Below are 14063 nucleotides of genomic sequence, written 5' to 3'. Positions count from 1 at the left end.
ATGGTGATCCTAGGGGATGGAAAGCACCGGAGAGGAATGGTGATCCCCACGAATGGAGATCACCGGTGAGGAATGCTGATTCCAGGCAGAGAGAAAACACCAGTGAGGAATGGTGATCCCGTGGGATGGAAATCACCAGTGAGGAATGGTGATCCCTAGGGATTGAAATCACCAGTGAGGATTGGTGATCCCAGGGGGTTATAAATCACCGGTGAAGAATGGTGATCCTGGGAGATGAAGATCTCCGGTAAGAAATGATGATCCCTGGGGAAGGAAATCACCGGTAGGGAATGTTGATTCCGGGGGATGGAAATCACCGGTGAAGAATGGTGATCCCTGGGGATGGAGATCACTGGTGAAGAATGTTGATTCCAGGCGGATAGAAATCACCAGTGAGGAATGGTGATCCCGTGGGATGGAAATCACCGGTGAGGAATGGTGATCCCCAGGGATTGAAATCACCAGTGAGGATTCGTGATCCCAGGGGATGGAAATCACCGGTGAGGAATGGTGATCCTGGGAGATGAAAATCTCCGGTGAGAAATGATGATCCCTGGGGATGGAAATCACCGGTGAGGAATGTTGATTCCGGGGGATGGAAATCACCGGTGAAGAATGGTGATCCCTGGCGATGGAGATCACTTGTGAGGAATGTTGATTCGAGGAGGATGGGAATCACCAGTGAGGAATGGTGATCTGAGGGGATGGAAATCACCGGTGAGGAATGGTAATCCCCAGGGATTGAAATCACCATTGAGAAATGGTGATCCCAGGGGATGGAGATCACCAGTGAGGAATGGTGATCACCAGGGATTGAAATCACCGGTTAGGAATGGTGATCCCAGGGGATGGAAATCACCGGTGAGGAATGGTAATCCTGGGGGATGGAAATCGCTGGTGAGAAATGGTGATTCCTGGGGATGGAAATCACCGGTGAGGAATGCTGATCCCCGGGGATGGAAATAACCGGTGAGGAATGGTGATCCTGGGGGATGGAAATCACCGGTAAGAAATGGTGATCCCTAGGGATTGAAATCACCAGTGAGGATTGGTGATCCCAGGGGGTTATAAATCACCGGTGAGGAATGGTGATCCCGGGAGATGAAAATCTCCGGTGAGAAATGATCATCCCTGGGGATGGAAATCACCGGTGAGGAATGTTGATTCCGGGGGATCGAAATCACCGATGTAGAATGGTGATCCTGGGGATGGAGATCACTGGTGAGAAATGTTGATTCGAGGGGGATGGGAATCACCAGTGAGGAATGGTGATCTGAGGGGATGGAGATCACCAGTAAGGAATGGTGATCCCCAGGGATGGAAATCACCGGTGAGGAATGGTGATCCCCAGGGATTGAAATCACCAGTTAGGAATGGTGATCCCAGGGGATGGAAATCACCGGTGAGGAATGTTGATCCCCGGGGATGGAAATAACCAGTGCGGAATGGTGATTCTGTGGGATGGAAATCACTGGTGAAGAATGGTGATCCCCAGGGATTGAAATCACCATTGAGGAATATTGATTCCGGGTGATGGAAATCACCAGTGAAGAATGCTGATCCCCGGGGATGGAGATCACCGGTGAGGAATGGTGATTCCGAGGGATGGAAATCACCAGTGAGGAATGGTGATCCCCGGGGATGGAAATCACCAGTGAGGAATGGTGATCCCTAGGGATTGAAATCACCAGTGAGGATTGGTGATCCCAGGGGTTATAAATCAACGGTGAAGAATGGTGATCCCTGGGGATGGAGATCACCGGTGAGGAATGGTGATTCCGAGGGATGGAAATCACCGGTGAAGAATGCTAATCCCCGGGGATGGAGATACTAGTGAGGAATGTGGATTCCAAGAGGATGGAAATCACCAGTGAAGAATGGTGATCCCGTGGGATGGAAATCACTGGTGAGGAATGGTGATCCCCAAGGATTGAAATCACCAGTTGGGAATGGTGATCCCAGGGGATGGAAATCACCGGTGAGGAATGTTGATCCCCAGGGATTGAAATCACTGTTGAGGAATGGTTATCCCTGGGGATGGAGACCACCGGTGAGGAATGGTTATCCTAGGGGATGGAAATCACTGGTGAGGAATGGTGATTCCGGGGGATGGAAATCACCGGTGAGGAATGGTGATCCAGGGGGATGGAAATCGCTAGTGAGAAATGGTGATCCCTGGGGATGGAAATCATCGGTGAGGAATGTTGATTCCGGGGGAAGGAAATCACCGGTGAAGAATGGTGATCCTCGGGGATGGGGGTCACTGGTGAGGAATGGTGATGTGAGGGGATGGAAATCACCGGTGAGGAATGGTAATCCACTGGGATTGAAATCACCATTGAGGAATGGTGATCCCATGGGATGGAGATCACCAGTGAGGAATGGTGATCCCCAGGGATTGAAATCACCAGTTAGGAATGGTGATCCCAGGGGATGGAAATCACCGGTGAGGAATGGTGAACCTGGGTGATGGAAATCGCCGGTGAGAAATGGTGATTCCTGGGGATGGAAATCACTGGTGACGAATGTTGATCCCCGGGGATGGAAATAACCGGTGAGGAATGGTGATCCTGGGGGATGGAAATCACTGGTGAAGAATGGTGATCCCCAGGGATTGAAATCACCGTTGCGGAATATTAATTCCGGGTGATGGAAATTAACGGTGAAGAATGCTGATCCCCGGGGACGGAGATCACCGGTGAGGAATGGTGATTCCGAGGGATGGAAATCACCGGTGAGAAATGGTGATCCCCGGGGATGGAAATCACCAGTGAGGAATGGTGATCCCTAGGGATTGAAATCACCGGTGAGGAATGGTAATCCTGGGGGATGGAAATCGCTGGTGAGAAATGGTGATTCCTGGGGATGGAAATCACCGGTGAGGAATGCTGATCCCCGGGGATGGAAATAACCGGTGAGGAATGGTGATCCTGGGGGATGGAAATCACCGGTAAGAAATGGTGATCCCTAGGGATTGAAATCACCAGTGAGGTTTGGTGATCCCAGGGGGTTATAAATCACCGGTGAGGAATGGTGATCCTGGGAGATGAAAATCTCCGGTGAGAAATGATCATCCCTGGGGATGGAAATCAACGGTGAGGAATGTTGATTCCGGGGGATGGAAATCACCGGTGAAGAATGGTGATCCCTGGCGATGGAGATCACTGGTGAGGAATGTTGATTCGAGGAGGATGGGAATCACCAGTGAGGAATGGTGATCTGAGGGGATGGAAATCACCGGTGAGGAATGGTAATCCCCAGGGATTGAAATCACCATTGAGAAATGGTGATCCCAGGGGATGGAGATCACCAGTGAGGAATGGTGATCACCAGGGATTGAAATCACCGGTTAGGAATGGTGATCCCAGGGGATGGAAATCACCGGTGAGGAATGGTAATCCTGGGGGATGGAAATCGCTGGTGAGAAATGGTGATTCCTGGGGATGGAAATTACCGGTGAGGAATGCTGATCCCCGGGGATGGAAATAACCGGTGAGGAATGGTGATCCTGGGGGATGGAAATCACCGGTAAGAAATGGTGATCCCTAGGGATTGAAATCACCAGTGAGGATTGGTGATCCCAGGGGGTTATAAATCACCGGTGAGGAATGGTGATCCCGGGAGATGAAAATCTCCGGTGAGAAATGATCATCCCTGGGGATGGAAATCACCGGTGAGGAATGTTGATTCCGGGGGATCGAAATCACCGATGAATAATGGTGATCCCTGGGGATGGAGATCACTGGTGAGAAATGTTGATTCGAGGGGGATGGGAATCACCAGTGAGGAATGGTGATCTGAGGGGATGGAGATCACCAGTAAGGAATGGTGATCCCCAAGGATGGAAATCACCGGTGAGGAATGGTGATCCCCAGGGATTGAAATCACCAGTTAGGAATGGTGATCCCAGGGGATGGAAATCACCGGTGAGGAATGTTGATCCCCGGGGATGGAAATAACCAGTGCGGAATGGTGATTCTGTGGGATGGAAATCACTGGTGAAGAATGGTGATCCCCAGGGATTGAAATCACCATTGAGGAATATTGATTCCGGGTGATGGAAATCACCAGTGAAGAATGCTGATCCCCGGGGATGGAGATCACCGGTGAGGAATGGTGATTCCGAGGGATGGAAATCACCAGTGAGGAATGGTGATCCCCGGGGATGGAAATCACCAGTGAGGAATGGTGATCCCTAGGGATTGAAATCACCAGTCAGGATTGGTGATCCCAGGGGTTATAAATCAACGGTGAAGAATGGTGATCCCTGGGGATGGAGATCACCGGTGAGGAATGGTGATTCCGAGGGATGGAAATCACCGGTGAAGAATGCTAATCCCCGGGGATGGAGATACTAGTGAGGAATGTGGATTCCAAGAGGATGGAAATCACCAGTGAAGAATGGTGATCCCGTGGTATGGAAATCACCGGTGAGGAATGGTGATCCCCAAGGATTGAAATCACCAGTTGGGAATGGTGATCCCAGGGGATGGAAATCACCGGTGAGGAATGTTGATCCCCAAGGATTGAAATCACTGTTGAGGAATGGTGATCCCTGGGGATGGAGACCACCGGTGAGGAATGGTTATCCTGGGGGATGGAAATCACTGGTGAGGAATGGTGATTCCGAGGGATGGAAATCACCGGTGAGGAATGGTGATCCAGGGGGATGGAAATCGCTAGTGAGAAATGGTGATCCCTGGGGATGGAAATCATCGGTGAGGAATGTTGATTCCGGGGGAAGGAAATCACCGGTGAAGAATGGTGATCCTCGGGGATGGGGGTCACTGGTGAGGAATGGTGATGTGAGGGGATGGAAATCACCGGTGAGGAATGGTAATCCACTGGGATTGAAATCACCATTGAGGAATGGTGATCCCATGGGATGGAGATCACCAGTGAGGAATGGTGATCCCCAGGGATTGAAATCACCAGTTAGGAATGGTGATCCCAGGGGATGGAAATCACCGGTGAGGAATGGTGAACCTGGGTGATGGAAATCGCCGGTGAGAAATGGTGATTCCTGGGGATGGAAATCACTGGTGACGAATGTTGATCCCCGGGGATGGAAATAACCGGTGAGGAATGGTGATCCTGGGGGATGGAAATCACTGGTGAAGAATAGTGATCCACAGGGATTGAAATCACCGTTGCGGAATATTAATTCCGGGTGATGGAAATTAACGGTGAAGAATGCTGATCCCAGGGGATGGAAATCACCGGTGAGGAATGGTGATCCTGGAGGATGGAAATCGCCGGTGAGAAATGGTGATCCCCGGGGATGGAAATCACCGGTGAGGTATGTTGACTCCAGGGGATGGAAATCACCGCTGAAGAACGGTGATCCCCGGGCATGGAGATCACCGGTGAGGAATGGTGATTCCGGAGGGATGGAAATCACCGGTAAAGAATGGTGATCCCCGGTGAGGAATGCTGATTCCAGGGGATGGAGATCACTGGTGAGGAATAGTGATTCCGGGGATGGAAATCACCGGTGAATATTGGTGATCCCCGGGGATGGAGATACTAGTGAGGAATGTGGATTCCAAGAGGATGGAAATCACCAATGAGGAATGGTGATCCCGTGGGATGGAAATCACCGGTGAGGAATGGTGATCCCCAAGGATTGAAATCACCAGTTGGGAATGGTGATCCCAGGGGATGGAAATCTCCGGTGAGGAATCGTGATCCTGGGAGATGAAGATATCCGGTGAGAAATGATGATCCCTGGGGATGGAAATCACCGGTGAGGAATGTTGATTCCGGGGTATGGAAATCAGCGGTGAAGAATGGTAATCCCTGGGGATGGAGATCACTGGTGAAGAATGTTGATTCCAGGCAGATAGAAATCACCAGTGAGGAATGGTGATCCCGTGGGATGGAAATCACCGGTGAGGAATGGTGATCCACAGGGATTGAAATCACCAGTGAGGATTGGTGATCCCAGGGGATGGAAATCACTGGTGAGGAATGGTGATCCTGCGGGATGGAAATCACCGGTGAGGAATGTTGATCCCCGGGGATGGAAATAACCGGTGAGGAATGGTGATTCCGAGGGATGGAAATCACCGGTGAGGAATGGTAATCCTGGGGGATGGAAATCGCCGGTGAGAAATGGTGATTCCTGGGGATGGAAATCACCGGTGAGGAATGTTGATCCGAGGGATGGAAATAACCGGTGAGGAATGGTGATCCTGGGGGATGGAAATCACCGTTGAGGAATGGTGATCCCCAGGTATTGAAATCACCATTGAGGAATGGTGATCCCAGGGGATGGAGATCACCAGTAAGGAATGGTGATCCCCTGCGATTGAAATCACCAGTTAGGAATGGTGATCCCAGGGGATGGAAATCACCGGTCAGGAATGGTGATCCCGGGGGATGGAAATCGCCGGTGAGAAATGGTGATTCCTGGGGATGGAAATCACCGGTGAGGGATGTTGATCCCCGGGGATGGAAATAACCAGTGAGGAATGGTGATCTTGGGGGATGGAAATCACTGGTGAAAAATGGTGATCCCCAGGGATTGAAATCACCGTTGAGGAATATTGATTACGGGTGATGGAAATCACCTGTGAAGAATGCTGATCCCCGGGGATGGAGATCACCGGTGAGGAATGGTGAACCCGAGGGATGGAAATCACCGGTGAGGAATGGTGATCCCCGGGGATGGAAATCACCAGTGAGGAATGGTGATCCCTAGGGATTGAAATCACCAGTGAGGATTGGTGATCCCAGGGGTTAAAAATCAACGGTGAAGAATGGTGATCCCTGAGGATGGAGATCACCGGTGAGGAATGGTGATTCCGAGGGATGGAAATCACCGGTGAAGAATGCTAATCCCCGGGGATGGAGATACTAGTGAGGAATGTGGATTCCAAGAGGATGGAAATCACCAGTGAAGAATGGTGATCCCGTGGGATGGAAATCACCGGTGAGGAATGGTGATCCCCAAGGATTGAAATCACCAGTTGGGAATGGTGATCCCAGGGGATGGAAATCACCGGTGAGGAATGTTGATCCCCAAGGATTGAAATCACTGTTGAGGAATGGTGATCCCTGGGGATGGAGACCACCGGTGAGGAATGGTTATCCTGGGGGATGGAAATCACTGGTGAGGAATGGTGATTCCGAGGGATGGAAATCACCGGTGAGGAATGGTGATCCAGGGGGATGGAAATCGCTAGTGAGAAATGGTGATCCCTGGGGATGGAAATCATCGGTGAGGAATGTTGATTCCGGGGGAAGGAAATCACCGGTGAAGAATGGTGATCCTCGGGGATGGGGGTCACTGGTGAGGAATGGTGATGTGAGGGGATGGAAATCACCGGTGAGGAATGGTAATCCACTGGGATTGAAATCACCATTGAGGAATGGTGATCCCATGGGATGGAGATCACCAGTGAGGAATGGTGATCCCCAGGGATTGAAATCACCAGTTAGGAATGGTGATCCCAGGGGATGGAAATCACCGGTGAGGAATGGTGAACCTGGGTGATGGAAATCGCCGGTGAGAAATGGTGATTCCTGGGGATGGAAATCACTGGTGACGAATGTTGATCCCCGGGGATGGAAATAACCGGTGAGGAATGGTGATCCTGGGGGATGGAAATCACTGGTGAAGAATAGTGATCCCCAGGGATTGAAATCACCGTTGCGGAATATTAATTCCGGGTGATGGAAATTAACGGTGAAGAATGCTGATCCCAGGGGATGGAGATCACCAGTGAGGAATGGTGATCCCCAGGAATTGAAATCACCAGTTAGGTATGGTGATCCCAGGGGATGGAAATCACCGGTGAGGAATGGTGATCCTGGAGGATGGAAATCGCCGGTGAGAAATGGTGATCCCCGGGGATGGAAATCACCGGTGAGGTATGTTGACTCCAGGGGATGGAAATCACCGCTGAAGAACGGTGATCCCCGGGCATGGAGATCACCGGTGAGGAATGGTGATTCCGGAGGGATGGAAATCACCGGTAAAGAATGGTGATCCCCGGTGAGGAATGCTGATTCCAGGGGATGGAGATCACTGGTGAGGAATAGTGATTCCGGGGATGGAAATCACCGGTGAATATTGGTGATCCCCGGGGATGGAGATACTAGTGAGGAATGTGGATTCCAAGAGGATGGAAATCACCAATGAGGAATGGTGATCCCGTGGGATGGAAATCACCGGTGAGGAATGGTGATCCCCAAGGATTGAAATCACCAGTTGGGAATGGTGATCCCAGGGGATGGAAATCTCCGGTGAGGAATCGTGATCCTGGGAGATGAAGATATCCGGTGAGAAATGATGATCCCTGGGGATGGAAATCACCGGTGAGGAATGTTGATTCCGGGGTATGGAAATCAGCGGTGAAGAATGGTGATCCCTGGGGATGGAGATCACTGGTGAAGAATGTTGATTCCAGGCAGATAGAAATCACCAGTGAGGAATGGTGATCCCGTGGGATGGAAATCACCGGTGAGGAATGGTGATCCACAGGGATTGAAATCACCAGTGAGGATTGGTGATCCCAGGGGATGGAAATCACTGGTGAGGAATGGTGATCCTGGGGGATGGAAATCACCGGTGAGGAATGTTGATCCCCGGGGATGGAAATAACCGGTGAGGAATGGTGATTCCGAGGGATGGAAATCACCGGTGAGGAATGGTGATCCCTAGGGATTGAAATCACCAGTGAGGATTGGTGATCCCAGGGGTTATAAATCAACGGTGAAGAATGGTGATCCCTGGGGATGGAGATCACTAGTGAGGAATGGTGATCCTACTGGATGGAGGTCACCGGTGAGGAATGCTGATGCTCGGGGCTCGAGATCACTGGTTAAGAATGGTTATCCCGAGAGATGGAAATCACTGGTGAGGAATGGTGATGCTGGGTGATGGAAATCACTGGTGAGGAATGGTGATCCCCAGGGATTGAAATCACCGTTTAGGAATGGTGATCCCTGGGGATGGAGATCACCGGTGAGGAATGGTTATACTGGGGGATGGAAATCACTGGTGAGGAATGGTGATCCCGGGGGATGGAAATCACCAGTGAGGATTGGTGACCCTGCTGGATGGAAATCACCGGTGAGGAATGGTGATCCTGGGGGATGGAAATCGCCGGTGAGAAATGGTGATCCATAGGGATAGAAATCACCGGTGAGGAATGTTGATTCCGGGGGATGGAAATCACCGGTGAGGAATAGTGATCCCGAGGGATGGAGGTCACCAGTGAGGAATGGTGATGCTCGGGGCTGGAGATCACCGGTGAGAAATAGTGATTCCCGGGGATGGAAATCACCGGTGAGGTATGTTGACTCCGGGGGATGGAAATCACCGGTAAGGAATGGTGATCCCCAGGGATTGAAATCACCGTTGAGGAATGTTGATTCCGGGGGATGGAAAACACCGGGTAAAGAATGCTGATCCCTGGGGATGGAGATCACCGGTGAGGAATGTTGATTCCAGGCGGATAGAAATCACCAGTGAGGAATGGTGATCCCGTGAGATGGAAATCACCGGTGAGGAATGGTGATCACAAGAGATTGAAATCACCGTTGAGGATTGGTGATCCCAGGGGATGGAAATCACCGGTGAGGAATGGTGATCCCTGGGGATGGAAATCACCGGTGCGGAATGGTAATCCTCAGGGATTGAAATCACCATTGAGGAATGGTGATCCCAGGGGATGGAGATCACCAGTGAGGAATGGTGATCCCCAGGAATTGAAATCACCAGTTAGGAATGGTGATCCCAGGGGATGGAAATCACCGGTGAGGAATGCTGATTCCAGGGGAATGGAATAACCAGCGAGGAATGGTGATCCCCAGAGATTAAAATCACCATTGAGGAATGTTGAATCCGGGGGATAGAAATCACCGGTGAAGAATGGTGATCCCCGGGGATGGAGATCACCGGTGAGGAATAGTGATTCCGGGGAGGGAAATCACCGGTGAAGAATGGTGATCCCCGGGGATGAAGATACTAGTGAGGAATGTGGATTCCAAGAGGATGAAAATCACCAGTGAGGAATGGTGATCCCGTGGGATGGAAATCACCGGTGAGGAATGGTGATGCTGGGGGATGGAAATCGCCGGTGAGAAATGGTGATTCCTGGGGATGGAAATCACCGGTGAGGAATGTTGATCCCCGGGGATGGAAATCACCTGTGGGGAATGGTGATTCCGGGGGTATGGAAATCACCGGTGAGGAATGGTGATCCTTGGGGATTGAGGTCACCGGTGACAAATGGTGATCCCTGGGGATGGAAATCACCGGTATGGAATGTTGATTCCGGGGGATGGAAATCACTGGTGTAGAATGGTGATCCCTGGCGATGGAGATCACCGGTAAGGAATGGTGATCCCGGGGGATGGAAATCACCAGTGAGGATTGGTGATCCTGAGGGATGGAAATCATCTGTGAGGAATGGTGATCCTGGGGGACGGAAATCGACGGTGAGAAATGGTGATTCCTGGGGATGGAAATCACCGGTGAGGAATGTTGATCCCCGGGGATGGAAATAACCAGTGAGGAATGGTGATCCTGGGGGATGGATATCACCGGTGAGGAATAGTGATCCCCAGGGATTGAAATCACCATTGAGGAATGGTGATCACAGGGGATGGAGATCACCAGTGAGGAATGGTGATCACAGGGGATGGATATCACCGGTGAGGAATGTTGATCCCAGGAGATGGAAATCACCAGTGAAGAATGGTGATCCTGGGGGATGGAAATCACCGGTGGGGAATGGTGATTCCGGGGGTATAGAAATCAATGGTGAGGAATGGTGATCCCTGGGGATTGAGATCACCGGTGAAAAATGATGATCCCTGGGGATGGAAATCACCGATACGGAAGGTTGATTCCGGGGGATGGAAATCACTGGTGTAGAATGGTGATCCCTGGCGATGGAGATCACCGGTGAGGAATGGTGATCCCGGGGGATGGAAATTACCAGTGAGGATTGGTGATCCTGCTGGATGGAAATCACCGGTGAGGAATGGTGATCCTGGGGGATGGAAATCACCGGTGAGGAATGGTGATCCCCAGGGATTGAAATCACCATTGAGGAATGGTGATCCCAGGGGATGGAGATCACCAGTGAGGAATGGTGATCCCCAGGGACTGAAATCAACAGATAGGAATGGTGATCCCAGGGGATGGAAATCACCGGTGACGAATGGTGATCCTGGGGGATGGAAATCGCCGGTGAGAAATGGTGATTCCTGGGGATGGAAATCACCGGTGAGGAATGTTGATCCCGGGGATGCAAATAACCGGTGAGGAATGGTGATCCTGGGGGATGGAAATCGCCAGTGAGAAATGGTGATCCCTGGGGATGGAGATCAAAGGTGAGAAATAGAAATAGTGATCCCCGTGGATGGAAATCACCGGCGAGGTATCCGGGGGATGGAAATCACCGGTGAGGAATGGTGATCCCCAGGGATTGAAATCACCGTTGAGGAATGTTGATTCCGGGGGATGGAAATCACCGGTAAAGAATGCTGATCCCTGGGGATGGAGATCACCGGTGAGGAATGTTAATTCCAGGTGGATAGAAATCACCAGTGAGGAATGGTGATCCCGTGAGATGGAAATCACTGGTGAGGAATGGTGATCCCAAGGGATTGAAATCACCGTTGAGGAATGTTGATTCCGGGGGATGGAAATCACCGGTAAAGAATGCTGATCGCCGGGGATGGAGATCACAGGTGAGGAATGTTGATTCCAGGCGGATAGAAATCACCAGTGAGGAATGGTGAATCCGTGGGATGGAAATCACCGGTGAGGAATGGTGATCCCCAGGGATTGAAATCACCAGTGAGGATTGGTGATCCCAGGGGATGGAAATCACCGGTGAAGAATGTTGATTCCGGGGAATGGAAATCACCGGTGAAGAATGGTGATCCCTGGGGATGGAGATCACTGGTGAGGAATGTTGATTCCAGGGGGATGGGAATCACCAGTGAGGAATGGTGATCTGGGGGGGATGGAAATCACCGGTGAGGAATGGTAATCCCCAGGGATTGAAATCGCCGGTGAGGAATGGTGATCCCCCGGGATTGAAATCACTGTTGAGGAATGGTGATCCCGGGGGATGGAGATCACCAGTGAGGAATGGTGATCACAGGGGATGGAGATCACCTGTGAGGAATGTTGATCCCAGGGGATGGAAATCACCAGTGAAGAATGGTGATCCTGGGGGATGGAAATCACCGGTGGGGAATGGTGATTCCGGGGGTATAGAAATCAACGGTGAGGAATGGTGATCCCTGGGGATTGAGATCACCGGTGACAAATGATGATCCCTGGGGATGGAAATCACCGATACGGAATGTTGATTCCGGGGGATGGAAATCACTGGTGTAGAATGGTGATCCCTGGCGATGGAGATCACCGGTAAGGAATGGTGATCCCGGGGGATGGAAATCACCAGTGAGGATTGGTGATCCTGCTGGATGGAAATCACCGGTGAGGAATGGTGATCCTGGGGGATGGAAATCGCTGGTGAGAAATGGTGATCCATAGGGATAGAAATCACCGGTGAGGAATGTTGATACCGGGGGATGGAAATCACCGGTGAAGAATGGTGATCCCGAGGCATGGAGGTCACCGGTGAGGAATGGTGATGCTCGGGGCTGGAGATCACCGGTGAGGAATGGTGATCCCGGGGGATGGAGATCACCAGTGAGGAATGGTGATCCTGCTGGATGGAAATCACCGGGTAGGAATGGTGATCCTGGGGGATGGAAATCGCCAGTGAGAAATGGTGATCCATAGTGATAGAAATCACCGGTGAAGAATGTTGATTCCGGGAGATGGAAATCACCGGTGAAGAATGGTGATCCCAGGGGATGGAGGTCACCGGTGATGAATGGTGATGCTAGGGACTGGAGATCACCAGTGAGGAATGGTGATCCCGGGGTATGGAAATCACCGGTGAGGAATGGTGATCCTGAGGGATGGAAATCATCTGTGAGAAATGGTGATCCCTGGGGATGGAAATCACCAGTGAAGAATGGTGATCCCCGGGGATGGAGGTCACAGGTGAGGAATGGTGATTAGGGGGGATGGAAATCACCAGTGAGGAATGTTTTCTCAGGGGATGGAAATCATTGGTGAGGAATGGTGATCCTGGGGGATGGAAATCGCTGGTGAGAAATGGTGATCCCTGGGGATGGAGATCACCGGTGAGTAATAGTGTTCCCCAGGGATGGAAATCACCGGCGAGGTATGCTGACTCCGGGGGATGGAAATCACCAATGAGGAATGGTGATCCCAAGGGATTGAAATCACCGTTGAGGATTGCTGATCCCAGGGGATGGAAATCACCGGTGAGGAATGGTGATCCTGGGAGATGGAAATCACCGGTGAAGAATGGTGATCCCTGGGGATGGAGATCACTGGTGAGGAATGTTGATTCGAGAGGGATGGGAATCACCAGTGAGGAATGGTGATCTGGGGGGATGGAAAACACCGGTGAGGAATGGTAATCCCCAGGGATTGAAATCATCATTGAGGAATGGTGATCCCAGGGGATGGAGATCACCAGTGAGGAATGGTGATCCCCAGCAATTGAAATCAACAGTTAGGAATGGTGATCCCAGGGGATGGAAATCACCGGTGAGGAATGGTGATCCTGGGGGATGGAAATCGCCGGTGAGAAATGGTGATTCCTGGGGATGGAAATCACCGGTGAGGAATGTTGATCCCCGGGGATGGAAATAACCGGTGCGGAATGGTGATCCTGGGAGATGGAAATCACCGGTGAAGAATGGTGATTCCTGGGGATGGAGATCACTGGTGAGGAATGTTGATTCGAGAGGGATGGGAATCACCAGTGAGGAATGGTGATCTGGGGGGATGGAAATCACCGGTGAGGAATGGTAATCCCCAGGGATTGAAATCACCATTGAGGAATGGTGATCCCAGGGGATGGAAATCACCAGTGAGGAATGGTGATCCCCAGCAATTGAAATCACCAGTTAGGTATGGTGATCCCAGGGGATGGAAATCACCGGTGAGGAATGGTGATCCTGGAGGATGGAAATCGCCGGTGAGAAAT

This window comes from Mobula birostris, chromosome 9, assembly GCF_030028105.1.
Source record: "Mobula birostris isolate sMobBir1 chromosome 9, sMobBir1.hap1, whole genome shotgun sequence".
NCBI lineage: Eukaryota > Metazoa > Chordata > Chondrichthyes > Myliobatiformes > Myliobatidae > Mobula > Mobula birostris.
Note: the sequence above shows the minus strand (reverse complement) of the source record.